Genomic DNA, 27,398 nt, shown 5'->3' with positions numbered 1-27,398 from the left:
TTGACATTTTGCTGGCTGGCTCTGTTTAACCATGTTAGAGGATTGTGATCTGTCACTACAGTGAATTTTCTTCCATACAGATAAGGATGAAGTTTCTGCAGTGCCCACACTATGGCTAGACATTCCTTTTCTACAGCTGCATAGCATTCGACCCTGGGTTGGAGCCTACAACTGAGATAAACCACTCTGTGCTCTTCTTCCTCTGAAGAAATCTGGCTAAGTACAGCCCCCATCCCATGGTTTGAAGCATCCACCTGCACAACAAATTCTTTGCTGTACTCGGGACTGGCTAACACAGGGGGTCCTCCCAAAGCTTCTTTAAGCTTCTGGAATGCCTGCTCACATGCTGGGGTCCACACTACCTTATCTGGACTGTTTTTCCTTGTCAGGTCTGTGAAGGGAGCAGCTATGGTACTATACTTGGGGATGAACTTTCTGTAGCACCCTGCTATCCCTAAGAATGCCCTCACATGCTTTTTGGTAAAAGGTGCAAGCCATGCCTGAATGGCTTCCACTTTGGCAGGTTCTGGCCTGATCTTACCACTCCCCACTCTATGTCCCAGGTAGGAGATCTCTGCCATACCCACCTGACATTTGCTGGGATTAATGGTCAGCCCTGCCCTCTGTAGTCTGCCCAGCACCTCCCTGACATGTTGAAGGTGCTCTTGCCAGGAATGGCTGTAGACAGCAATATCATCTAGGAAAGCAGCAAACCCTCCTGCTTGGATATGATCTATTAGCCTCTGCTGGGGCATTTTTCACTTCAAAGGGCATCTTTGTGAAGTCAGACAAGCCAAAAGGAGTCACAAAGGCTGACTTCTTTCTAGCACTGGGAGTCAAGGGCACCTGCCAGTAACCCTTGGTAAGATCAATAGTTGTAAGATACTTAGCCCCACCCTGCTGCTCTAGGGCCTCATCTGTCCTAGACATGGGGTAAGCATCTGACTCTGTGTGACTATTTAATTTCCTGTAGTCCACACAGAACCTGGTGCTGCCATCCTTCTTTGGCACCAGCACCACTGGGGAGGCCTAGGGATTGTTGAATGTTTGAATTACCCCTAGTTCCAACATTTCCTGTATCTCCTCCCCCAGAGTCTGTTAGACTCTCTCATGCACCCTATAAAGGCCCTGCCTAATAGGCCTTTGGGGTCCTGCATCCACCTAGTGCTGCACCAGTTGGGTGCACCCTTGTTTCCCAGTGAACACGCCCCCAGACTCCTGTAGCACTGCTTGGATTTCTTGAACCTGGGTTGGAGATAGCAGCTGGGCCATTGCTACCCCTTCCACTGAGGTGTCACTCCGAGCCTCACTGAGGAGATCAGTCACCAGATCTCTCTCAGACTCCTCCTGCAACCCACTGCAAATACTCAGCACAAGGGCTTCCCTGTCATGGTAAGGTTTCATCATGTTAACTTGGTATAATTTGTGCCCCTGTCTTCTGCCTAGCAGTTCCTACAATGTAGTTAACATCACTTACCTTTCTTACCACCTTGTAGGGTCCCTCCCAAGCTGCTTGCAGCTGGTTATGTCTGACAGGAATGAGAACCATTACCTGCTGCCCTAAAGCATACTCTCTAGCTCGAGCATTCCTGTCATACCATACCTTTTTCCTTTTGTTGGGCTTCTGTCAGGTTCTCCTGGGCCAAGCCCATGAGTTTCCTGAGTCTTGTCCTGATGTTTAGGACATATGCCACAACAGACTCCCTAAGCGGTTCACACTCACCTTCCCACTTATCATGAATTAAATCTAGAGGTCCCCTCACCCTATGCCCATACAACAACTCAAAGGTGGAAAAGCCTGTTGATTCTTGGGTAACCTCTCTGTAAGCAAAAAACAGATGGGGCAAATATTTGTCCCACTCCCTCTTAAACTGGTCTGCAAATGCCCATAGCATGGACTTGTGTGTAGAGTTTAACCTCTCAACAAGACCATTAGTCTGGGGATGGTAGGGGGTGGTCTTCATGTGCTTCACCTCACAGTCCTTTCAGAAGCAAGCCAGCAGGTCTGACATGAAATTGGCACCTCTGTCAGTCAGTATTTCTTTTGGGAAATCTACCCACTGAAAATCTCTAACAAAGCATTTGCCACCTTTTCTGCCTCAAAAGAGGACAAAGCCATTGCCTCAGGGTATCTTGTAACATAATCTACTACCACTAGGATATACTTTTTCCCTGTGGAACTTGGGGTACTCAAAGGCCCCATAATATCCATAGCTACCCTCTGAAATGGCTACTCAATCACAGGCAAAGGCATCAAAGGAACTCTCACCTTGTCTCCTGCTTTGCCTACCTTTTGACACTACTCACAGGTCCTGCAGTACCCTGTTACATGTTTGGAAATTCCAGGCCAGTAGAAATTCTGCATAATATGTCTCTTTGTACATTTTATGCCCATATGACCTGCAAAGGAAATATCATTGGCTATGGCTAGAAGTGCCAGATGGTAGGATCTTGACACTACCAACTGCTGTTTTCTCTCACCTTCTAGCCCTCCCTCAGTGGTCTACTCTCTATACAGTAACCCATTGTCCCAGTATACAGATTCCCCCTTCCCTTGAGAATCAGGTGCCTCCCTAGCTACCTGTCTCAGGACTTGCAATGTAGGGTCTGAGAGCTGAGCCTTTCTCAACTCTCCTTTGTAACCCTTTCCAGCTCCCATTCCACATGAAGTCTGGCATCCTCTGACAGTGGTGCCTCACAGTCAGCCCAGATATTACTACTCACCTCTACCTTTGCGGTCACTCTGTCCAAGGGAACATCAGTACCCACAAGCAGCTGTGGCTCACCTTCAGTCTCACTGCTACAGATTAGCTCCCTCCCTGAAGTAACCACCTCCCCAGTCCTGGCTGCAAGAATGTGGTCTGACTGGGTCTCCCCTAGACTACCAGACCCACATGCTTGTTTCGAAGTCTGACTGCATGTAACTGCATAAGCACATGGTACTGCACTATCAAAATCATTTCCTATCAGGACATCTGCAGGATGGTAGTTTGGTACCCCAGTTGTCTTGAGACAACCTACTATTGGCATTTTGTCTTCCCCACTTACTGGCTCTCTCACCTTTTGTTTCCCACCTTGCCTCTGTGGACATCTGTATGCCACATGGCCCCACTGGTTACATTCAAAACATTTAACCCTAGCTCCTGAATGTGTACCTGGACTAGTGGCTTTCCCTGCTACTGCCAGATTCTGTTGGGGCAGTCTGGGCTGCCCACCATGGGTTCCTTTAGACCCTTGAGCAGTACTGGGGGTCCCTTTCCTGTGCAAGGATGCCCTACTTGCTAGGTATTGGTCTCCCTTTTTCCCTAACTCATCTGAAGTAGCACATTGTCTATCAGCTAACCAGATCCTCATGTCCTCAGGCAAAGTGCTAAGGGCTTGTTCCCTCACCAAAAGGTCTGCCAGCCCTTCAAAAGTGGTGACCTGACATCTACTCACCCACCTATGAAAATAAGTGCTCATGTCAGCAACATATTCACACACACTTTCATTTGCCTTGTGTCTATGCTCACAAAACATTTTCATATATGTTTCAGGTGTTAGCGTAAAAAATTCTAACAAGCAATTCTTAACAGCAGTATAATCAAAACAGTCAACGTCAGACATTTTGGACAAAATAGTTACAGCTTTACCATGGAGTAAGGATGGTCAGGAACTGTACCCAGAGCCTTTGGTCAACATCATACTGTTTACATACCCTCTCAAACATATGAATGAAACTATCAAAATTATCCCGCTCTGTAAACTGCGGAAGAAATTTACTGGCCTTTTGTGCTTCTGGGGTCCAGTTCCTCCCTTCCCATTACCTCCATGACTCTGGCAAAGTGTCAGCATCTCCTTTTCATGCTGCCTTTGCCACTCCTTTTCCACAGCATCCATTTCCAAACACCTGGCCTCCAACTCAAGTCTCTTTAGCTCCAGATGGATTTTTAAGTCCTCTGCACAAAGGTTGAGCAGTCCATTCCCTGAGTGTTGTACATCTCCACGGCTAGTCTGATCATCCTCTTGGTTGCTGTTTTCTGAAGCAGCTGTGACCAAAGCTGCAATCATGTCTGCCTTAGTCAGGTTTCCATGCACCAGTCCCCTAGCCTGGTACATTTCAGCCAGCTGTCTCCATGTCAGCTTTCTGTACTCTTCTGCTGACATGCCTTGCCTTACCTTCCTGACTAATTAAGCTAACAAACGAAATAAAACAATTATGATCTGAACTCTGAGTATTCACTGCATGGCTGATTTAGAGTACAAAAACACCTTCAGAGATCACTGTACACAAGCTACAGGAATTCACGCTACCCACACCACTACAAGCCAATTAGTATGTGCCAACCAATTAATATGTGGTGTGGATATCCCACCACTGCCAAACAATTAATATGTGATGCCCGTGCACTGGCCAAGCAATCAGGGAGCCTCAATTCTCACCACTAACACCAGTGAGGGGAGTCCACATGGGGGAGGATAACAAATACACACACAGTAAAGTACAATTTCCCCTAACAGCACACAGAGATCACAGTCAGTCTGGGGCTGGTTTCTCCCCTTCTCTCCAGATCCCCAATAAGGCTGCCCACTAGCACAGCTATACAGTCCAGATCTCAGTCTAGTGGTCAAGCTAAAACCTCCGGCACCCTCTCTGTCCAACCAGTGCTTTGTGTCCCTGCCCAAGTAGCTGACACACACACACTTTGAGATATGAATTACATATACGCACACATAGACACTCCTGGGGAAGGCTGGCACAGGTTCTCCAGCTGTGCCCCCTTTCTGCCAGGCTATAAGGTAGAAATCACTGTCACCAACCACTAATATCAGCTACTAAAAAGGCCCTTATCAATGGGTGTCCAATTATTACTGTGCAATATTATTATCCAAATGGTAAATGTAACTGAACTGCAAGACTTATTTGGAGTGGCTTGGTACAGTATCACTATATACATGTAATGTACTCTAGAGCTTAAATTATCTCTACACAAAACAGCCACAGTTGAAAGGTTTAATAAATAAAACACAAGGCAATACTTCTTACTGCACATTGCTAGTCAAGAGTTCAGAGATCACAGGAAAATGCTTAAAATAATACAGTAGAATAGATCTGACATCAATACAGAAAAGCAACTAGTCTAATCTTCCTATTTCCTAGCTATATCTAACAGCAAACGCAGTTCTAAAACTTACATATAGAGCAAAGCAGTGCTGGTGATGTTGGATGTTCTGAAGTCAAATGCAAAATGCCCTGAGTCTCTCTGTCCTTAATTTGATAACACAGTACCACTGACTCATTTCAGATTACATAATTTTTTTCTCTGGTTCCCAGGCTAACAGAAACACAGGGTTTAGCAGCCCTTTTGATATTGCACCTGGTCAGGAATCTATCTTCGCAGTCAACTGCCAATCATTAGCGGACCGGAGTTCCGCCGTGGCGACCCCTAACCGGGAAAAGCCAAACGACACAAACTTGGTCAGGAATCTACAGCAATAAAAGACATTATACATGCAAATTCTAGCAATTAACTCTGGTCTCAAAACAAAAGAAAAAATCTGCTGGTTTAGGCACCATGCCTCCGAATTTGAGATCAAAGTCATACAAGGCTTGACTTATCAGCTTTCTTCCAGCAGAGTACACTGTTGTTACATTTTTGACGTTCAACATTTAACACCATTTTCTTCCATTTAAGAGAACAAGCCTGTGGCTTATATTAATATTTACAAATGACAGAATTATCTACAAAATTCTATCTGGATAGGCTGGCAACCTGCACATATCTTCACAGCATGTATTATTTTAGTTACCTCTCTTCAGCCTTCAAATAAAACTTAATGTCTGACATTCTGTGATAATGTACAGATTTGAGATCAAGTACCAGTCTGAAATTTGTGGCTTTTTAGTTCTCAGTCCCTGTTTGATACTTTGTTTACTGGTTATACATTTCACCACATTATGCTACTGTTTTCCTCATACCAATATTGTACAAATATATAAAATAGGGTACAGACCTAGAACCTGTTCAACAGAGCTTTGCAGTGTCCCACTCAGCTATTTTTAGTCAGCCAGAGAACTGCTTAAATGCTGTCCAGGAGTCAGTTAAAAATGTGTCAAAAAAGGGATTTTCACAAGTTCCTAGGCTATAGATTCAACCAGCAGTTTGGATGTACTGATATTTGAGTACTTCTGGAAAATACGTTTCCTAATTTTTAAGTGTAGTTTTAACTATTCTCCTGTGAAATGTCATGCTGGTTGGTATTGTATTGTATTGTTTTCATATATGTTTTGTATGTGGGCTCAAGCACTCAGATTAATAAAGAGTAAATATATAGTTTCAGAATGGCTACATGAAGTAGGACAGTTTTATAAACATTTATTAATCATGTATTTATTTACATTTTTGACTATGTGAGTCCTACTTGACCCGTAGCCTATTTTCAGGGGATACCTAATGCAGTAATGCACATGGGTGGCTCTACATATTTTTCTGTTTTTCTCCTTTCATGTCTTGTTATCAATTTTCTATCACATTTTGACATGTTTATTAGCACCTTTTACAAAAACAAAATAAACAAAAAATATCTGTACAATAAAGTGAAAAGCAAGGATAGCACCCACCATCTACTCAAGAATTCCTCCTTCCATTTTGGTGAAAGACACACTACCAAAGGTGGAGTGTATTACTGGTGCAGTGGTCCAGTGGAGTGTGTGTGTGTGTGTGTGTGTGTGTGTGTGTGTGTGTGTGTGTGTGTGTGTGTGTGTGTGTGTGTGTGTGTGTGTGTGTGTGACACAGAGGTAGAAAGAAAGACTCTGGCTATATCACCTCATGAAGTGTACTGCCTGGACCTTTTTCTTACTGCATGTTAACCAGGTTGAAGCCGCACACTATAATGCATAGATTATCCCCACAGCAGACTACTTCTGTGCTCACAGTCACTAGTTGCCCTCACTTTCTACAGTTACACTCAGGACTTCATCCCTCTGTGTCACAGACCAAGCTTCATCCGGGAATACAGCAATGAAAAATCCATAATAAGAAAGGGTAACCATTTGAAGTGCTGGAACCCACTACCGAGAGTCCTGAATCACACAGACAAAGGTTGAAAGATGAACTTACATCTACTAAATCTGAGATGGCCATTTCATGGAATATTCCCTTATTTCTGAGGTGTGGCAATCTCAGAGTTGGTGTATATAAGTTTTGAGGGGAGGGCTTGCCCCCAGCATTGCAAGGCATGCAGGGGAGGCTTGCCTCTACAAAAAAAAAGTTTAAAGGAAAAAACAATGTTCAAGATTTGCTCTTCCCCTGCAGATTTGTTTTTTTTTAGGTACATAATAGAGGGAAAGGAGCACAAACTAACTATATAACATATTCAGAACTGCCTAGTAAGATATAGAAGCATTAATCAGATAAGTACACTGACCCAGCCACCCTTTTCAGTCATGATCCAGCGTAGCATATACAGTGAGAGAGTTTGAATAGAAAGCTGGGATAATGGAATCTCAGTTCCTCATCTAAACAAAGGAGAAATCACTTATAACTTGAATAGGGTCCTACTCAGAAGAATGTGGAATTTTAAATGCTCTGTCTGCACATATTTAAGGAGTGTCCTGTACTGTGTAACTTGTAGCAGCAGGCCTGGTCACACCTTTTGCAGCACAAATTTACAGACAGAAAGTTTATTATTGAATGAACTCTCATTATACAGATGCTGACAATGTGGGGCAACATTTTTTACTGCTTGCAGCACTATGTACATAGATTATTTCAAAGCTTCAAGTACATCTAATTATTGGGAGTGGTTAGCAGATACTGTACAGACATACCAGCCTGATTATCTATGTATGGGACTAAGCTGTGGGAAAAGATAGTTGCAGACAGGTGGTATAAATGTCTGGTGCACACACACACACACACACACACACACACACACACACACACACACACATACATACATACATATATACATTAGTGTGTATATTCACATCAACCCTTTCAACTTCTTAGCTGAAGAAAACTGGACAAGTCAAAAATAATGAGGGAACAAATGCCTAAAAAGAGGGATAGAGTTTAAACATTCCTTTTACAGACAAAGAAAATTGATAGAATATCAGGTTTTGTGTTAACATGCATTAAATGAGAATATGAAGTCTAAAATTTAAATGTCTGTCATTGTCTAGTGACTTCAGTCCCCATTTGTTTTCCAGAAAAACAAAAATGTTATGAGGAACAGATCAGAATTATGAGGCAAAAATCTGGACATTCTGCGAAAATCTTGACAGTTGAGAGGTATGAAATACTATATGTATGTATAAAAGCTTGATATATTTGTGTATCTGTGTGCATGGGTATTTATATATAAACAATATGAAAGGACAGCAGATGACTTCAAAAGACTCAGAATCTAAGAGCTGTAACTGAAGAGAATTAGCACAGATAATAGGTAAGAATATAACTAGCACAACTGGTTTTGCATTATACAAAAAGTGAACTCGGGAGCAGAGTAGAATTTTCCAGACACATTTTTGTATATGTGATATTGAAGCAAACTAAAATGAATTAAAAAAAATTAAGCAGGTATATAAAAATATCTAACAGCTACTAAATTTTAAAATAAAGATATTGTTGTCTTTATATTTAACATATCATATTTAATCATAGACACTATAAGGAGCAACTCATGTATTAAATGCTTCTGTTGTGTCCATATATGAATTAAAAATAAAACAAAATAAAAGACAGGTATTAAATACAATTTCAAAGCTAATTAAATACAATTTTAATCTGTATGACCCACAAAAATCTGTAATCTAATGCTAAGAAATTTACTGCAGATGAATGAAGTGCTTTGAGTTATACTGCCTGATTCAGAAATACCACAGCAGAGGCCTTTCCCTAGTGTGTTTCTAAGCATGCACCACATATGTCATATGTAACACATGGCAAGTGTAGCACGAGGAAAGGAATTCTGCATCATAGCATGGGGCCTGTCACGTTACACATATGTCTATGAGTGCCTCTTACCAAAGTGCAGCTCTGTACTGTACTGAAGAAGCATAGAAAGGCAATAACATCATGCAATGCTATGGCACCACACTGTGGAATGAAGCTAATCAAATGAGAGAAGACCACTGGATGTTAATCTGACAAGCACGACACACAGGGTGGATTTGTGACAGCATGCTCACCATGGTGGTCTACGGTACACAGAGAGGTGCAAGAGCAAAAGACACAGTCAAGTCTAACACTCTGAGGCTAAGCACATTTGTAGGAAAAATAGCTAATTACAATTTACAAATGTGGCACAGGACTTGGTCTCTCACTTCTATTAAGGAGTCAGATGATCAAAACTATTTTCTTGAATTCCATTGTGCCAAATACAAAAATAAGATGGCACTTCAGATTCAACTACACTTCGGGGCAACACTACAGACTGCAAAATGTGTTGTTATGCCACACACACCTGCAACATAATATAATTATCTCTGAGATTGTCGCACTTTTGTGTAAAACAAAAAACTTGACTTATAATTGACTTTTGGGTATTTTGGCTAAATATTCAGTAAACTATCATTGTAATACAGCAAAGAAGCATCATCACACAGGTGAATTTTGCTAGCTATAACAATTGGACATGCTTCCCTCTCTGAGTACCATTCTAGAACATATGATCCATTCTAGAAGCATATAAACATACCTAATGCTTTATTCAAGATACAAAGGCATCACATGCTCATGACAGAGCATTGCTGCACAAACGTGGGTGTGATCTTAGAATGATGAGGTTGTGATGAAGGTTCCCTTACATATAGATGGATGAAGAAATAAGGTCATTACAGGCTTGTTGGCTTCATTTCATTCTAGGGAAGATGGTAATAACTGTTCTGGGTTCATCCGAGTTGGGAAACACACATGAAGGGCTTTGAGCATAGTTGTTTACTGGTCAGTGGGCTTATTAGTCATTTTTCCGTGTTTTTAGTGCCTGTATAAATCTGATGCATTTGCATGTCTCATGGCTCATTTCCACAGCTCTCAGCAATACTCAGAGTCCTCATCTGTGTTTCAGAAGAGATTTTCTTGCATCTATTGCCATCTAGGCAGAGCTAAGTACTTTTTCACAAAATTGCACTTGTTTTGAATTTATTTAGTGAACTGCTGTTGATTCATTTAATTATTTATTGCTTTTTCTGTATTTTAAACTGCTCAGCATTGATATAGACTTGAAGTGCCTTATTTTGCCTTGCTGTTGATTTACCTTGCCGTAAATCACCTTATTAGCAGTAACTAGCTAGCTGTTTAAAGAACTGGGACAGCATTGCACTTAATACACATTTTGTTGTGTTTTTACATTAAGAGGACTGAGCTTATTCCCCTAGTGGTAGTAGATGATAGCCTGGCCTATCTGAGATGGGAAAGACATAGAAAGGGCTCTAAGTATAGTCATTTATTGGCCAGCGGGCTTATTAGTCATTAATCTGTGTTTTAGTGCTGGTATAAATTTGGCACATTTGCACAGAGCTGCTCATCATACAATGGCAGCTAGCTTTGACCTGTTTAGTAGCAGAAAACTAGAAGGTAGAATTGCCTATAGGAAGTATAAGATGCAGCCATAATGATTGAGATGGCTTATGCTACAGGGATAGCGGCATATCATTATATAGAGATGTATGCAGACATTAGAAGAGGCAAATGCAACTTAGGAACTATTCCAAGGTAAACAACCTTTCATTAAGGGATAACCTCTCAAAATTCAAGCCCCTCCAAACCTAGATACCATGCAGCCTATATGGAATTGTTCACAGAAACTTTGTACAACCATGTGCATAGAGGCTGCTGTACCTACCTGAAGTAAGCCTAAAACAAACTCTAAAAACAAATCATCCTAGTGGAATACAAAATTAAACAGGTTATACAATAAACAAAAAAATGTCAAAGCTAAAATTAGGAATAGTAACACCTAAAAAAGAGATTAAAACTCTCTCGGCAACTAAATAGACAACTATGAGAGCTAATTAAGTCCAAGACAGCCAATTTTGAGGTAAAGGTAGCTTCCCAAACCAAGGAAAATCATAAGGCCTTTTTTAGTTATGTCAGAAACCTTAAAGGCAGCACACAACAGTGTGGTGAACTGACTGGCTGACAGATTCAGCTCCCACATTACCTCTGACTGACCCCAGTCACCTCCCAGAAAGTACCATCTAATATAACCACTCCAACTATCAACAAAGAACAGGTCCTAACTGGGCTCTCTAAGGCCAAGAACACAGCATTTATGGGCATGGATAACATCCCAGGATGTCTCCTAAATAGTCTGAAATATGACCTGTCAGGGCCAATGTAGTCACTATTCAACTATATCCTCCAAAAAGACTTTTTGCCGTATGAATGAAGGACTAACACAGTCACCCCTCTGCACAACGGCAGACCATAAAAAGATCCTAGGAACTACAGTCCCATTAGTCTGATTGGTCTCATATGCAAAGCTGTGGAAAGAATTATCATAGAAATGATTAACAATGACATAGAAAATCTAAAGCCACGGGACACCTCCCAGTTTGGTTTTGTCAAAGGCAGTTTATGCCTACTAAATTTAATAGACTTCTTTGAGAAGGTCACCAAGGCAATGGATAAGGTCAAAATGGTGCATACTGCCTATCTTGACTTGGCCAAGGAATTTGATACAATATCCCACTCAGGCATTGTAAACAAACTCATGGAATTAGGCATAAACCCCTATGTAACATGCTGGATAGTCAGCTGGCTCACAGACAGAACCCAGGAAGTTACAGCCAGTCACTACCAGAGTCCCACAGGGCTCTCTGCTGCTCTGCTCTCTTCATAGGTTCATAGATAGGTACTAGGCTATTGGCCCTAGGGCCTATATAAGCCTAGCCAAAAAGGTACCCTGGCTTTCGCCACCCAAGAAAATTATTTTCCTATGCTCTTGTCGAGCAGAGCCACAGAAGTGATCCCTGAGGTGAATTTCCTATTTCCCATCCAATCATCAAGATTTTTCTTGAAGAGTGCTAATGAGGAGCTTTGTTTGATATAGCTAGGTAGTTTGTTCCAGAGTGTGAGAAGTCTCTGGGACAGGAATCTATCCCTCCAGCAAGTTCTGCTTATTGTGGTGACGAGGTTTAGGTCCCTAGAGCATGTAGCTCAGAGGGATTGGGATTTCTTTAAGTGGAGCATGTCCAACAGCTCTTGGTTTGACATAGCTTTGTATGTTAGGCAGAGATTGTTCCTGAGTAGGTGATATGCAACAGAGTAAAGCTGGAGTTTTTTGAGACAGTCTGTGTAGGGCATCTGTATGAGGCCAGTAATCCTCTTTGGGAGGTATTTCTGTGGCCTTTCCAGTTGTTGTAGATGTCTTGTGAGGTACATACCAAAAGGGGCATTGTACTCTATAATGGGTCTAATGAGTGCCAAGTAGAGGGGAACAATGACCTCTTTCTTCCTAGATGAGAACCCTTTTGTGATGAGGTGTGCCACGTAGAAGGATTTCCTGACTACTGTGACAATGTGATTATCAAAGGAGACACTACTGTCCATCTGGGTCCCAAGGTCTCTTATCATACTTTTGGTGTTAAGTAGACTACTGCCTATGTGGTAGTTCATGGGTACAGAGTTTTTACTAAAGGGGATGACAATGCATTTTTTGGCATTGAGCTTGAGGCCATGGCTTTGACACCAGGCATCTGTCTCAGGGAGGCCCTTTTGTAGGATGTCCACATCATTAGGAGTTTCAGTTATGGCTCCTAGTTTGCAGTCATCTGCGAACTTCATTAGTCAAAGACCTTCTGTGTTAGCCTGTACTTCAGAGAAGTAGATACAAAACAGGACAGGACCCAGGACTGAACCCTGTGGTACTCCACTTGTCACTGGTCTGAAGTCAGATTTGGAGTCTGCTACTTTCACAGTGTGAATTCTGTCAGTGAGCCAGTTTGCAACCCATCTTGTGACATAGGGATTTATACCTAATTTAGTGAGTTTATCTATAATGCCAGAGTGGGGGATGGTGTCGAAAGCCTTGGCGAGATCTAGATAGGCTGTGTGAACCACCTTACCCTCATCTATGGCTTTGGTGACTGCTTCAAAGAAGTCTGTCAGGTTTAGGAGACAAGATCTGCCTTTTACAAATCTGAACTGGTTGGGGTCCAGAGTTTGGAGATTACCAATGTCTTCATTTATAAGTTCCATGATGACACATTCCATGGCCTTGCAGACCAGGCTCGTTAGGCTAATGGGGCGGTAGTTCCTGGGGTCCGTGGTGGCATCCCCTTTGTGGAGTGGGATAATCGCTGCTGTGCACCATTCAGTGGGCACAAAACCTGAGGTGAGGCTATGCTTGAACATGGTACTTAGGTGGGGAGTTGGTTCATTCTGTAGTTTGTGCAGTATGCAGCCTGGGATGTTGTCAGGTACCATAGATGCTGTGTTCTTGGCTTTGGAGTGTGTGGTTTTTATCTGTGCAGCCGTGATTACAGGAACGTTTCATTCTTCCAGTATAAAGATGGCCCTTTAGGGGGTGAGAGGGGAGTAAAGTTAGCACTGAGCCTGTCTGCCAGGATGTTGGCAATATCAGTTGGTTCTGTATATTTAGTGCCATTGTGCTGTAACTCAGAGCAGATCTGAGTGTTGCCATTGAGGTTCCTGACATAGCTATAGAATGCTTTGTGCTTGTCTTTAGAATCAGTGGTGATTTTGTTTTTGTAACTAGCTTTGGAGGAATTCATGAAGGATCTCAGCTTCTTACTGAGGCTGACCAGGGAGTTCCTCCAATCATGGGATTTTACTCTTATTTGCAACAGTTTCTTTCTTCTGTTGTAGAGTTTGTTTATGACAGGGGACCACCAGATTTGCTTTCTTTTTTTGGAGGATAGCATCTTGGTTCTGTTAGGGATAGCACGATCCATGCACTCGTGTAAGTGCTTATAAAGTGCATTTGTGTCAGATTCAGCAGTCATACCTCTATTGCATGTCTGCATGGGTGTCGTGAAGTTTGCCACTTCTGTCTTGAGAAGCGTGAAGTTGGCTTTGAAGAAATTTTTTATGGTGGTTTCCCTAATGGGGGTGGGGGCAGAATGTGGATGTCTAGGGTGATTAGCTTGTGGTCAGATCTGACCAACAAAGAATTGACCTCTGGTGTGGAACACTGGTCACTCATGTTGGTAATGACCAGGTCTAGGATATTGCTGCCCCTGGTGAGGGTGTGGATAAGTTGATCCAAGGCATTGGAATTTATGAATTCCAGAAAATGTTGAGCAAAAGAGTTGGTACATGAGTAGTTTTCCCAGTTAATGGTGGGGTAGTTGAAATCACCCACTATTAGGGTGTTGGGTTGTACCCTAGTATTTTTCAGTGTATCAAAAAATGAGGAGTGGAATACTTGGGCAAGGTGGGGGATCTGTAGCAAGCTACAATCTGGATTGCGGTCTTGCCCATAGTTAGTTGCACTTGGATAATCTTGGATGCATTATGCTGAACAACTAGCCTGGAGGTGTGGATATCCTTAATGAATATGGACACGCCTCCGCCTTTAGTGTTTCAGTCCAGGTTAGTTGGTCAAAAGGCGTCGTATGAATTATAGCCTGGTAATGCAGGGGTGCTCTCTGGAGCCTTGAACCAGGTCTCTGTCACTGCACAGATGTCGATGTTCTCTATTTTAAGGAGTGCCTTGAGTGAGTGCATTTTGAGGTTTAGACTTCTAGCATTGAGTAGCATTACCCTCAGATTTTGCTTGTTTGTACCTGTTATGGTGGTGAATTTGTCATTTGAACCTTTCCTAAAAAGGCACTATAGGGGTGACAAGAGCCTTAGCCAGTATCTGTAATCCCAAGGGTGACAGGTGCAGGCCATGTCTGGCAAAGCATCATGGTCTGTTGATCATGTCATCCCAAGCAGACAAATACTGGATTCCCTTAAAATGACACCAGAAGCTTACCCAATTGTTGAAGTCAGTCATTTTGTCCTTGTACTGTGGTATCATTCTGGGTGATGGCAGGATGCTACTCAGGGCTAGGGTCATACCTGCCTTGGCTACAAGATTTGAGACCTCCTCCTTGCCTCTTTTCATGTAGTCCAGGGAGGTCCATCTCAGGTCATTCACACCAACATGGACAATGACAGAGTTATATTTGTACATGTTGTGGAGTGAAATGACTGGGTGCATTATGTGGCAGATCCTGCCACCTGACAGGCAGCTGACAGTAACTTTCTCCTTGTTTAGCCTGGTGAGTGGAACATCAGTATGTGTGACTATAGAGTCACCTATGACTAGAGTGTTGGGTACGTTGTTATGCCTTATGGGCTGTGGTTGAGTGGCACTCTGAGTTTGTGGGCTATGTGTCATTTGGGTGTATTGGGGGTGGGGGTTGCTTGCGTTTCTGCTTTGGAGGTCTCTGTTACTTGCAAAGATTTTTTTATTGAGAGTCTCGCAAATATATGTGTGTGCTTTGGTGGTGTAGGTTTTGAGGGACTATGTGATGAGTGTGGTGTGGTGCAAGTGTTTACCTTCTCCTCTTGACTGTCTAGTCCAGTCTTGGTTGGAGATAGTTTTGCTTCCAGTTTGGCTATATAAGTGCATCTCTCACAGGTTGTAGTGTTGGATGGTAGGAGGAGAGGCTTGTCTGTGTACATGAGGCAATTGCTGCATTGCCCCAAGATGCCCAGATTCATCAGGTAGACAGGAGAGAACATCAGGAGCTGACCCTTAGACATGCCTGGATAGGTGCTTATTTATTAAGTACTAAAAACTACTTTCCTCTAGACAAGTGAGGAATGTTGAGTGCTGTAGTAATTTGTAGCTTATTTAGTGCTTACAATGAGTTCTGAATAAGTGCTGAGCTCAAAGAAACAGATTTGAGTGCTAAAACTAATAACCTCTAAATCTTAAAAACTCATAGGATACATTTGGGTTTAATGGCTAGGCCCTAGTGTTCGTCAGCCTAGAATGCATGTTATCAAAATATTCTGGATATTTGCTAATGAAGATTCTGAAGACTAATTCTCTGGCAGATGGTCAGCACTATGGCTTCTTGCCTGTCCAACATGATTCATTTTTATGATTTCATTGTCACCAAATTGGACAAGAGAAACCTCGTGGATGTAGCACACTTGATATTCTGACACTGACCTTCACCAGAAGCTGTTGGAAACACTGAACTGTGTGTGTGTGGGGGTGGAATATAAATGCTGAAACTGACTTGAAACAGTCTGATGAAAAGCAGAGGATAGCTGTTAGAAGGGCACTATCCTAAAAGAAATCATTAAACAAACAGAGTTCCTGTCTAGCTAGTCTGCTTGAAAAATGTCCCAACCCCTCCACCGTTTTGCCATGGTAATTTTATAAGGATGTGTCTCTGGCCACCACCACTTATGGGAATCTGATTTCCAAAGTCCCTCCCTCCCCTTTATATATATATATATATATATATATATATATATATATATATATATACTCTTCCCACCCATTGTTTTCCATAGATCCATGATAATGAGTGCCCACCCAACAAACCAGTGTTACTCTTGAGTAAACCTCTTTTACTACATATTGCCTCCTGATCATTTTCCCAGAGCTCAGCAAAGCTTGGAGTGCTAGCCTGTGTTCCAGAAGAGATTTTTTTGTATCCAGTGCCAGCCAGGTAAAGTTACGTACCATTGATTGCTAGATTGCACTTGCTTACGTTATTTAAGGGATCTCTGCTGTTATCTCCTTTTATGTGTGTGTTTCACTGTAATTTGTGTAAAAAATGCTCTTCCTCTCACTGTTACTGCTGTAATACTGTCTTGAAATCACCTTCAGCAAGGGATTTCCAGCTGGCTGTTTAATTGGTGTGTGGTAACACTGCACTTGTGGGTCTCTTTTATTGTGTTTTTTCAGTAAGAGGACTGGGTTTATTCATCTTGTGGCAGGTAGTCTTTGCCTGGTGTATCTGTGTTAGGAAATACACAAAAGGACTCATAGTGTGATTATTTAATTGGCCAGAGGGCTCATTAGCTAGTTTTCTGGGAGGTTTTCTGTGCTGCTATAAATTTTGCACTTTTGCGTGTGTTAGTGGTGCCTTGTACTGTAGCAAACAACTAGAAAACAAATTTTCCCTATAGAATTGTCGATAAAACTATATTCTGTAAAGCAGCAATATAGAGCAAATACCTTGTGAGCTGACAAGCTCAGAGCAACTAGCTGAGCGTCAAGTAGCAATATCTACTGATTTTGTAGAATTTAGTATTGTGTAAATATTAAAATTAGTAGATTTTAGTACTCTTTAGCATGATCTGCTCCAATAAAGCACCCTTATTAGTCTGCACCAACAAAGCACGCAATAGCTTTTTAACCACAATATACCACCCCCTTGTAGCTTACCAGTCAAAGGACTGGACAGCATGTTAGTTGCTTATCTGGAGCCTGGGTGTGACAAATCGCACACACACACTCAAATCATTATGCTGCAGTTAACAATATGATTTAATCATAGTTCATAAAGGTGTAAGTGACCTGAGAGACACCTCCCTGGTCTATATCAAGAGAGGTATTCTAGAGCTTTCAGACTACATCTCAGGCTGATATGAGTCTAGCACTGAGCAACAAATTACCATCACTGAGGATGATGTCTCATTATGAGCAAAACAAATTATTAATAACTGAGCATCTTTTTGGTGTCGTTTTATAGGGATGCAAAGTTTGTCAGCTTGAGAAGACATGGTTAAAAACCACGTTGCTTTGCTTCGGGTGGTCTGTACCTTTCCTATCTAGGCTTTCAAATACTAGATAAACCTTTATCCACCCCATCATGCTTTTTAGGCAATGCAAATCAATAAACCTACTAACATAGCAAATTCAACTCAACTGAACCACAAGGTGTTACTGCTTGATGCCAGGAGCATAAATAAAAAACTATACTCCTTCCAGGCCCTCCTCAGACTTGAGAATATAGACATCTGTACACTTAACGAGACATGGAACAGAGACAGAGAGTACCCCAGTGGTCCTAGTTTTCAGTGCCTTCCACACTTTTAGACCAGTAGATGCACAGACAAGAGCTAAAGGTAGAGGTGTCTCAATATACATCAGTAACAAGCATACCTCTAAGGTGGCCAAACAGGATGACATTCTTGGAGTTCCTCTATATGCAGATCACCATAGACAAAATCCTGTACCATATCCTAGCCAGCTATAAGTCACCATGTATGTCCCAAGAACCTCACAATGCATACCTGGACCTATTGGAGACACTTACCATTCAACCTATTACCCTATTCATGGGAGAGTTTAATTACCCTGCTATAGACTGGGAATCCTACACAGGCTCAAATCTATAGACAGAGAAATTCCTGGACTTCATAAATGCAAACATCCTTGATAAAATAGTGAATATAATCACTAGAGGCTCCACCATACTGGACCTTATACTCACAAATATAGGAGAATGCTGCCCACTCCCCTCAATGTCTTTTCCTCCCTGGAAAGGTCCAACCATAAAGGTGACTCCTTCAAAAACAAAATCAACTCTGTAATCCCATTAAAATCAGTAATCGTTAGGAATGGTTCAAAGGCAAATTGCCTTTTATTAAGTGATGGCCTGTCAAAATTCAGTGTCTGTCAATACCCTGAGAATATAGAAGCCTGTACTGAATGTCTCTCAGAAACTCTCTACAACTATGTCAGTGGCTGCATAGAGGCTGCCATAACTACCAGAAGTAAGCCCAAGACTAGGCCCAGAAACAAACAATCCTGGTGGCATCTCAAATTAAACGGAGTATACAACAAAAGGAAAAAATATTGTAATAATCAGGGTAAAAGGGTAATTCACATAAAGATAAAAAACTGTCTCATCAAACTAAATAGGCAACTAAGAGGGTTAATTAGGTCAAGCAAAGACAACTTTGAGGTTAAGATAGCCTCCCAGGTGAAATCTAACCATAATGCCTTCTTCAGCTATGTTAGAAACCTCAAGGGCCACTAATAAAGTACTAATGATAGAACAAGTTATAAGTGAGTTCAACCTTGAAAATAAAATGTGGTTAACACTGCAGGGATTAAGACAAACAGTTTTAAACCCACAGGCAATAATGCAAAAGTCTGTTAGGGAAAAGGTTCCTAAGTTCATAGAGTAGTTAATAACGCTAATATAATTTTCCACAAATGGGAAGGAAATTTTATCAATATTGTACAAATTAGTTAAAGAAACAATATTTCATAATAAACAAAATATATGGAAATACTATGAAATAGTCAATGGTAAAATGCCAGTTGATAAAGATGAAAAACTAATTCTTACATCTCCAAAACTAACATCTTTATCACTATACTGGCAAGTTTTCACATGGCAATTTATACACAGAAATATACTGAACACCACACAAATTAGAACTAATATATAATAAAGAAAATAGATGTTGGAGATGTAAATCACAATCAGTAGCTTATTAGCAACACATATTCTATGAATGCCATTTACTTAAACAACATTGGGAAAGTATTTTCAACTTACAAAATCTCTAGTTTTCTTGAATACACCTGAGCCTTCTTGTGTTCCAAGGCAAAAATATGTAATTTAGTGGACTCTCCTTGCTATTGCAAGGAAAATATTACACAGAACTGGAAAACTGTAACTCCTCCCAATTTTAAACATTTCAAGAACATGTTTTTATCAGTCTCACAGTTGGAATTGAAAACAATCAAGGGAAGAACAGAACAACCTATTTCCTTAAGCATTGCGTAGCAGAATGTAAATCAAGTGCTGGAAACAGAAGCCTGTGATAAATTACAATCTTATTCAAAGATACATTCAAGAAAATGTTTTTCAAGAATAGACTTCCTATGTAAATAGTTGGTTTTGTAATGTTTGTTTCTATAATTGTTTATCCACTTTAAGCTTTGAATATGTAAATATTTCCTTGATATACATACTGTATATATGTTTATGTTTGTGAAAAATCAATAAAAATTTATTCAGTAAAAAAAAAGAAACCTCAATGGCAACACACAGCAATGTGCTGAGCTGGTTGTTAGTCGTGCCACGTTCATTGAACCTAGTGATATAGCGAACCTGTCAGTGGACAAATTCAGTTCCAAATTTACCCTCCTCTGACCCCAACCATCCCCCTCAAATACCCTCAAACATAACCCCTGTAACTATAACTAGGGAGCATGTACTGTCAGTGTTCACTAAAGCCAAGGACATGGCCTCAGTGGGCCCCGATAACATCCCTGGATGCCTCCTGAGCAGTCTAAAACATGACTTATCAGGACCCCTGGTGTCATTATTTAACTATAGTCTTAAAACAGGATTTGTGTCCTATGAATGGATTACCTTCAAACAGATCTTGGAAACTACAGACCCATTAGTTTGACTAGTCTTATTTGCAAAGCCATGGGAAGAATTATCATGGAACGTATCAACAAGAACATAGGAGTCCTTCAGGCAGGTATCCATCTCACTTTGGCTTTGCCAAAGGAAGGTCATGCTTACTGAATTTGGTGGATTTCTTTGAAAAGGTCACTAAGGCACTGGATGAGTGAATAACCTGCATACTACCTACCTAGATCTGGCTAAAGCATTTGATACAATTGTCAACAAACTTATGTAACACACTGGAAAGATACCTGGCTCACTGATAGGACCCAAGAGGTTGGAATCAGTGAGACCACCTCCACAGAGAGGCTGGTCACCAGTGAAGTCTCCCAGGGCTCTGTGCTAAGCCCACTCCTCTTTGGTACCTACTTCTTGGACGTAAAAGCCAATGTCAAAGGCATCTGGCTAAACAAGTTCACAGATGATTGCAAACAGTGTGCAGCCATTGTATCCCCGCAAAGATGAGAACACTCTTCAGGAGGGTTTAATGCAGACAAATGCTTGTTACCAAAGCCATGGCTTAAAACTCAATACCAAGACATGCATTATAATACCTTTTGGGAAGCTGGCTACTCCAAGTAACTATGAAACACTCCTAAAAGTTGATTCATTAGTAAGGGATCTGGGAACTCATATAAACAGTAGCCTAGCATTTGACTAACATGTGTACAAGGTAGTAAAGAAGTCCTTCTACACTGTTCAACTTATAAGCAAGGGCATGGCATCTAGGTCCAAAGAAGCCATCATACCACTGTACATGACCCTCATCAGTCCCAGCACAGACTGTAATGCCCCTTTGGTATGTACTTGACCAGAACACTTGCAGCAGCTGGAATATTCCCAAAGGTTCCTTACAAAAACAATAAAAGACTTTCGGCTTTTCCCGGTTAGGGGGTCGCCACAGCAGAACTCCGGTCATGATTGGCAATGGATTTTTAAGGTGCCGAGTTGCCTGCCAGACACCCACCCTTCAACGAAGGCATGCCCATTCACACTCACACCTACATGTATGTCTTTAACGTCACTCGACCATGAGTTGGACATGCAGACTCCACACAGAAGGTGCTCCAGCCAAGAATCGAATGGGAGAGCCTCTTGCTGTGAGGCAGCAATGATAACCACTGCACCACTGTGGCTTTCCTTACAAAAAGAATACAGGGAGTAAATGCAATGTCCTACACTGGTCACCTCACAGCCCTTTCTCTTTACTCATTATCATACAAACTTCTAAGAGGTGATCTTTATCTGACATACAAGGCATCCCTGGACCCTGTTTTGATGAACCTTTTGCACATCTACATAATAAACAGCATCACAACTATTAGATTAAAAGACCTAAATTTTGCTTGCAACATAAATAGGACATTTTGGAGAGCAGTCTCCCCATCCACGTGAAGCAGAATTCCTCCCTATCTCTATTTAACATCAGCTTGGACCAATGGATGGGTAATCCAAAATTCACCCCTGGTCTGGTGCCTATGTCTTTGATGGACAGAGGCAGTCAGTAAATCACCTCCTCTAGTAATCAAATTTGTGGGTCACATTTGGGTTGCATGGCTAGGCTTAAAAGGTCACTAGTGTTCTTTAGTCTAGTATACACCTATGAATCTATGAGTAGCACATGGACAACTGCTGGGACCTGTCATGTTTAGTATATTTGCATTTGATATTCCTTTGTTTTGGAGAAAAAGATCAAGTTGTATGCTCAAAATAAGAAAATTGCTCACAGAAAGAAAGGAATGGGGAGTCCTTCAGATACCTGTGGCAACTGGCATTGTGGACAAACAGGTATGAGCTGCAATTTAATGTAAGCAAGTGCAAAAAAATTAATTTTTGCAATTTTAAAATCATTTGGGGAAAACTAAGAAAAGTCAGTTAAAAATATTGTTCTATGGAAGTTAATGTTTCTTTGTCGCATTGTTCTATAGATAGTTAAGGATTCCCTGTTAATTGTCTTTAGGTTAAAATAATAATACATGGGAACAAAGATGGCTGCCGTTCTATAAGCACTGCAGTACTTCAGCTCTTCAAATACCTGAGAAAAAAATCAACCCTGTGGAGTTATACTTAGAGTAAACAAACTAATTGGCAGTTATTACTAATTGACCAGAAGTCACTTTTGGTTCTGAGAAAGAAAAATCGAAAAAAAAAACTTGGTAATAGCAGGATTGGATCTGATTGTCAGGTTGACTCTGAACAGAGCACCAAACAAAGGACTGACTGATCTCACTTTTGTAACTTTTCTTTGGGAAATAAATCTTCGTGCAGAATTTCGAAATGTCAAAGGAGGACAAAAATATGGAAACTACAACTTCCAAAACCAAGCTGTCAGCTTTGCAATCACCGGAGAAAGAATCTTTAATCAAGAGACAGAAAACTATCAAACAGCAAGAGACTGCAAAAACAGGGCCATCAACAAAATCTGATCAACAGGTCACAATGGAAGAAATCAAATCAGCATTGTTACCTATACAGGATGCCTTAAAAGAGCTAACATCTCAAACACTTTCATTTAGTGACACATGTAGTCGTATTCTCGAAAGAATGGAGAAAGCAGAAACTAGAATTGCTACCAATGAATACAACATATTAATGCTCACTAAAAGAACAGAGACACATGGAACTGACATTCAAATGATGTAAAATAAAATTCTGGACTTGGAAGCAAGATCCAGACGTAACAATATAATCATCAGAGGGATCCCAGAATCTATTCAATATAATGACCTGATCACTTCGATTACACAAATATTTGAAATACTGCTCAAGGACTCTGAGGTTGTTAAGCAGATGGTCATAGAAAGGGCGCATAGAGCATACAGAGAATCTCAAGCTTCAAATATACCCAGACCTGTTTATGTTAAAATATTGAACTACCAAGATGTGAGCAAAGTACTGTTAACTATTAAAAAATCTGGTGGATCTATAATGTGGCAAAATAATAAAATTTCTATAGCACAGGATTTACCAACACAAATAAGGCAATCTAGACAAATGCTGGCTCCATATTGTAAGTTTCTGATTGACAAAAATATCAGATTTCAAATGAAATATCCTAATAACTTAATATTTACTGTGGATGGCATTAAATACTCTGTAAGCACAAGGAAAGAAGCAAGACCTACTTTTTTGAAGATTTTTAAGGCTCTCCCATCTTCAGAAATGTGAACAGTCCATTTTGGCTTTCTGCAGCACCAGGGAGAATGGGATGTTTCATTTACGACAATCTGAGGCTTTAAAATCCTTTGTCTGTTCTGTTTCTTGTAGCAGGCCTGGAATTTTATTTTTTTATCTTCTTATCTCGTAGTTCCAGTTTCAACACAAAGTTCCCACGAAGTTTTATGGCTGTAGCGAGTGTTTCTGATCCACGAGGCAACAGGAAATGCATTAGAGGAAGCAGAGGGACTGTTTTTAGCATGGTGCAGCCAGGAGGTCCGTTCGCGAATTGGGTCCCCTGTCGGGAGAGGAAAGGAAAGGATTTGAACTGCCTTTACAGTTTAAATAGCTGAGAAGAAAGAGGAACTGCTGGCGAAGTAAAAAGAAACCTGTTTGGACTTATTTTGCAGGAAAAGGACTGTAAGATAGTGTGTGAAGTCAAAGTGATGCAGGTAAATGCTGTGGAAATGCATTGTGTATTAAAAAAGGAGATGGTTATGTGTAGTGGCAGAATAAGGTACTGTAGTTTTTTTTATATTTGTTTTCTCTTTTTTTTCCCCTATATCTCCCTTCTCTTTTACTCCTTTCCTTTATTCCTGTATTTAGTTGGTATTATTTCTAACTGATAAATGATGTAAAAATGGTTAGTTGATCAGATTTAAACAATGTGCATATAATAATAAAAGAACATAAAAGAAGTTATTTTTTTTATGTGTAAATTTAAGGTATTTTTTCTTATTTCTTCTCCTTTTGCTGTGCTCCCTTCATGCTTTTTTTTTTTTTTTTTTATTTTTTATTTTAACCCCTTGGTTCCTCTCTTATACACATATGGTTATTACAAATGAAAGTGCCATTATAGTTTTATTTTGAACTGCATTGATTTTCAATATTAATATGTTAGTAGGTAAGTTGTAGGGGAAGAACAAAGCAGATTAAAGTAGTTAGATCATTTTATTCAGTAGATACAGGATGTTGGGAAATGTTAAATAACTGTCTGCTTTCTATGTCAACTAATATTTAATACTGTATAGAACAACAAATTAGAATGTTATTTGCTATTGCTGAATATAAAGCTGAAGTGAATTGAAGTACATTAGAATCTCAGGGTACAATTAGTTTATTTGTATATCCATAAATATGTACAGAGCTGTAGTTACCTATAAGTAGTGTTTAGTAGGGAATGTCAGAATTAGGCTTTGTAGACGAGAAGTAGTTGTTGTAGTTTTTTGCATGGGGTTTCATTGTTAAATAATAGAATTAGTAGATTAGTTACTCAGATGGTTTCCAGTAATGTAAAAAACCTATGTTCATCCTGGTCCAGAGGAATAGTGGGTAGGCACTGGGTAGGGATAGGATGGCAGTTTTGCTTCCATACAATTGATGATATGCCAACTTATGTTATTCTATGGTTGCTCAAAGAGATTAGATATCGAGTTATATTTCTAATGAACGTTAAATGTGGATAATAGAATCTTGGAATGTCAAAGGACTCCAGAACATGAAATAAAGAAAGCTGTTTTTTCATTTGTTTCTCAAATCATCAGCATGTTGTATTTTATTACAAGAAATGCATATGACTAATGATCAGTGGGAGTCAGTGAAGGATAAGAAATGGGTTAGGAAGATTGTGACGGTGGAAGGAACAACAAATAGTGCAGGGGTGGCAATTTTAGTTAAGAATCACTTTCAGGGAGATATTAGGGATGTGAAAATGGATCAGGAGGGTAGATGGTGTTTGATCCTTCTCACATCCAAATGTTATGATAAACCTATAGTACTAATATGTGTATATGCCCCTAATGTTAATCAGCATCATTTCATAGCTTCAATCTATTCCATTTTACAGTCATACAATAATTGCTATATAGTGTTGGGAGGTGACTGGAACTCTTATCAAGATCCTAAATTAGACAAGTTGGGTGCTTCTTCAGCATTCAATAAACAGGCAATGGTAGCATTGAAAGAATTGAAAATGGATTTCAAACTCTATGACCCTTTTAAACACATACACTCACAAGGGAAAGCAGAGAATTTTACTTATTATTCAACCTGCCATAAAATGTGGTCGAGAATTGACTTTTTCTTAATTTCAGAGGTGTTGATCTCAGCTGACCCTAGTGTTTCTAATCAAGTCAGACAACTCTCAGACCATTCAAAGATAACTTTAACCTTAAACAGTAGTAATATGGATACTAAGAGGCTTCGAGGGTATAATTGGTCCTTGAACCCATATTTACTAACCAAGGAAGATATATTAATGGAAGTCAAGGAGATACTTAAACAGTCACTAAATAATATTTCCCAAAATAGACACCCAATAGATATAGAATGGGCTACAACTAAAACACAGTTAAGAGGACTATTTATACAAAAAGCTACATATTATAAAAAATTGCAAAAGAAGACTCAATTGGATTTAAAAACTAAAATTCAATTACTGGACCAAGATTTGATGAGGAACTATAATGAACATACAGAAACTGAGCTATTAAGATGTCAAAAAGAACTATTTTTACTTCATAATAGAAATTTGTCACTTTATGAACAAAGAAATTTAGTTAAATATGCAAATCATATTCAAACTCCCTCGAAAGCATTAGCTCGTATTATTAACCAGATGAAATCAACACGATTAATTACTGAAATACACTATAACAATACTACATATACTGACAAGGCAGATATCATGAAGACCTTTGAAAAAATTTTTAATCAGATTTACGGTGAGAAACAGACACTCTTGCAGAATAAAGACATAAAAGATTTTTTACAGAGAATCACTTTCCCTAATATTGACAAGGAATTTCATAGAGATTTAATCAAACCGATTACAGTTGAGGAGGTGTCCGAAACAATCAAGAAACTGAAGCCTCACAAAGCCCCAGGCCCAGATGGTTTGACCTCGGAATTTTACAAATCTTTTAGTGAGATTTTGAGCAGTGTATTGTCACAGACTTTTAATTATATCACTCTAAATAGAATTAATGATCCTCGTTTTAATGCCTCAAGGACAGTTCTGATATTAAAGGAGAAAGGTGATTCCAAAAATCCTGATAATTACAGGCCTATATCACTTTTGAATATGGACATGAAAATCATGACATCCATTCTGGTGAGTAGGCTGAAAAAGGTAATAAACCCAATAATATCAGAGGAACAGGCGGGGTTTATGGATGGGAGGCAGACCATGGATAATACCTTAACGCTCCATACCTTAATCTCTTATGCGAAATATAAAAACCTGAATTTGTACGCCCTAATTATTGATGCTCAGAAAGCATTTGATAGGGTTAATTTGGATTATTTATTTGATACATTACCTTATTTTAATATACCGCAGGAGTTTATCTCAATGTTAAGGATACTATATAGAAATGCATACACAAATTTATTTATAAATCACGAATGCTCGAATAGGATAAAAATCAAAAATGGTACCCGACAAGGCTGCCCATTATCTCCCATCTTATTTAATCTTTACTTGGAGCCTTTATTTTTACACCTTAAGCAAAATGTTTTTTATAATTCTCCTGTACTTTATGGAATAAAGGTTAGGATGGCTGCCTATGCAGATGATTTAAACATATATTGTACCACACCTGTTTCCGATACTGAAAAAATATTAGCTGCAATAGAAATCTTTGAGAAAATTTCCAATTACAAGCTAAATTTTAAAAAATCTAAAATATTCCCATTAAAGACACCCACACCCTTTTCAATGCTACCATTAATAGGACAAGTATTGATGGAAGAAAAGATAAAATATCTGGGAATTGTCTTCTCAACTGAAAATAGAGATTTTTTTATTAACAATGTAAAGTCAACTACAGATCAAATAACATTGGATCTTGAAAGATGGAGTAGATTGAAGTTACCATAAGAATGAATGTTCTTCCTAGAA

The sequence above is a fragment of the Protopterus annectens genome, chromosome 3.part1 (assembly GCF_019279795.1).
Source record: "Protopterus annectens isolate FY-2018-M chromosome 3.part1, PAN1.0, whole genome shotgun sequence".
In the NCBI taxonomy this organism is placed as follows: domain Eukaryota; kingdom Metazoa; phylum Chordata; order Ceratodontiformes; family Protopteridae; genus Protopterus; species Protopterus annectens.
Note: the sequence above shows the minus strand (reverse complement) of the source record.